At 40.0% G+C, this 2,578-nt stretch overlaps 1 long non-coding RNA gene across 1 annotated transcript; it reads right to left on the bottom strand.

Moving 5' to 3' along the window:
- Nucleotides 1-242: 242 nt before the first annotated feature.
- On the bottom strand, nucleotides 243-1,746 carry LOC120843084. Its single transcript, XR_005716086.1, has 3 exons — nucleotides 1,704-1,746; nucleotides 1,432-1,626; nucleotides 243-334 (listed from the first exon to the last, which is right to left on the bottom strand). It is a non-coding gene; the product is annotated as an uncharacterized LOC120843084 (long non-coding RNA).
- Between the last annotated feature and the right edge of the window lie 832 nt (nucleotides 1,747-2,578).

The following is a 2,578-nucleotide window of genomic DNA, read 5'->3' as shown; positions in this document are numbered from 1 at the left end:
CTTTAGACAGTGCCTAACTCTCTTAGTATACCCTTTTTAGGCTTGAAGTAACTCAAAACCAGACAAAACTGATCCACCATTCAGGCTGTCTATTGGTTTGAAAGTTTAGTGGAAAAGGTGTTAAAATTACCACTTCGGGAATGCAGAGGGCCGGGTACAGCTAAATAACACCAGTGGTGGTCTTGCCAGCGATGTCTACCCTCTTTGCCTGTTACGTCTGTGCCATTATTTGAATTAAGAGCTTCACATCTGTTGCAGCCTTGGAGCATTCAGCAGCCATAATCTCTACGTGGTCTGCACAGTTGTCGGTACCTTCTACGTCATGATGTGGAACCTGAAAAAAAAAAGTCAGTGCCATGCACAGAATATGGGATTTGAAGAACAAAGTTGTGTACCAGACGAACTCCAGCAAGCCTTATTTTATGTTATGTAAAAAATTGTAATTTAAACAGTGGGTGCACGGGTCCAAATAGATCAAGTTATATGCACTCTATATTTTAGCTATAATAAGGCAGTTCAATGCAACAAAAAAGATTTAACCGAGAGACAACCAGAGAGTATTTGATATATCTGACAAGCCATGCAGCTGTGACTTTTACAGATTACATTTACAGCAATGTGATTCGTTCAAGTCACTTTGGAGCACCTGTTGCAGTAGTCAGAAGTCCATTTAGGAGTAGCCAAAAGTACGTTTAGGAGCTGCTAAAAGATGTATTGGCATGTAAGCAAAAACTTCGTCTTTATTCTTACCACTGTGAATATTATCATACGGTTAATGTGTTGGCATGCTCAGCTAAAACACTATCTACTTTGCCCTCCCACTCCTGTGCAACCTTTTGTTAACATCAATTGCTTGACAAGTTTGATTCTCTCGAACAAAGCACTATCTGCTTAGTTGCACATAGAAGCACCAGACATGGCAACAACAGTCTGAGTGATGATGGATAGTATAAACTTCTGTGAATAGTGGTTTTAGGTACGGAATCAAAAGTAAAGCAAACAGTACGTACCACTAAAATAAAATGATGTAAAAATAGAAACATTTTAAGTACACAAAGAGATGTTTTGTTACAGTTCTAAAGGTTATAATAAAACAAAGATTTCGTCATTTGATTGTGAATATCAATGTCGTATATTTAAGACTTCATAACAAAAATCTGCATGCGAACAATAAATATGCCTTTTAAAAACAATCAAGCCGAATTTGGTAAGGTCATTCCCAAGCTTCTAACCATTCTTCTGGACGGGCAAATGAAAACTGTAAAAGATTCCTCTCATTTTGGCGAAATGTAACAGGCTGAGCACTTTGAAGCATATGGTGCAGCAATTACATAACTACATTTAGCTGAATAACTATTTAAGAACAGTTCCCGCTTCCAGGTTAGTTGTATTTCTCTTAACTGTGTCTGAACCAGATTATAACAAACTTACCATGGTCCTTTTTTATTTTTGAATACAGTCACTGCGTTGGCGTTTTTCCTTTCGCTTTCGTCCACCACCTTTGCCATAGTTTTCCTTGTTTTGCTGAACTTCTGGCAGATGCATAAGAAGCAACCTTTCTTTTTTCATTTTGTTAATAAGGCTGTGCCGCAGTGAATCCTACAGTGAGACTGACGAGTAGCAAGCCTGTTACAATGCAGATAATAAACTTCGATACAAGCATTTCAATTGTCAGAATGAAAACAAGTTCTTGTAAATCTTACGCAGCGTCCAGTGGAGTCGGCCAGGAAGGGGTATGCCGCTTGGCGGGCACGCATGACATCATCTAGCTAAGACCGACTTGGCGTTCTGGAAAGAAAAAACAACAAATGTTAGCCTCTATTTTAAGATATATAAGTGAGGACTTCAAATGATGCTGCTTTCGGAGTTTTGCTCAGAATGTCGTCTGCCAACGCAGCGACCAACTTTGTTCGTGCTTCATTTCGCTGTGGTTGAAGGAACAGTTCACTCTTTTCACACAGCCTCTGTAACAGTAGCGAGGGAAATTATGGGAGAATATATATCTGTGGCCATACATCCTTACAACCTCTGTAGACCAAACTGAGGCTGCTGTGTTACTAGCACGAGGCACATTGGAGGGTCCAGGCAAGCTGAAAAATAACAATGTAATTAGTGCATCTCGAATTTCACAAATGGAACGCAAATTTCGAATTGAGTAATGTGCCCCACCTTTCTTTTATGTCTCCTTTTAGCTGTTCAATCAGTTTTAGCAGTTTGACTCGCAGTTTGATAGCAGGGAGCAACTGCTCAATCATCCACACTGACAAGTTTAGTAACGTCTTCCCATCAACCTCTTCTGCATAAAAGGAGATAAAATATTGCACATACAGTTTATATCATACATATATGTTATATATGTTAATGACAGAAGTTATACCACATTTTTCTACCCTTTTATTCCGATGGTGTACACAAATATAGTATAAAGAGAGGGAAGATGGGGGGGGGGGGGTGGGGGGGGGGGAGGGGGACAACCATAAAGCAGTGTAATGCATCACCCCCACACTGCTTCCATTTTCTGGCTCCCCAGATCCTCCCTCGACATCTTTACGTTTCATGTGCTTCCTGAAGCTCTCAA

The sequence above is a fragment of the Ixodes scapularis genome, unplaced genomic scaffold, assembly GCF_016920785.2.
Source record: "Ixodes scapularis isolate PalLabHiFi unplaced genomic scaffold, ASM1692078v2 PGA_scaffold5__190_contigs__length_132052651, whole genome shotgun sequence".
Classification (NCBI taxonomy): Eukaryota; Metazoa; Arthropoda; class Arachnida; order Ixodida; family Ixodidae; genus Ixodes; species Ixodes scapularis.
Note: the sequence above shows the minus strand (reverse complement) of the source record. Positions and strands in the feature narration are given on the sequence as shown.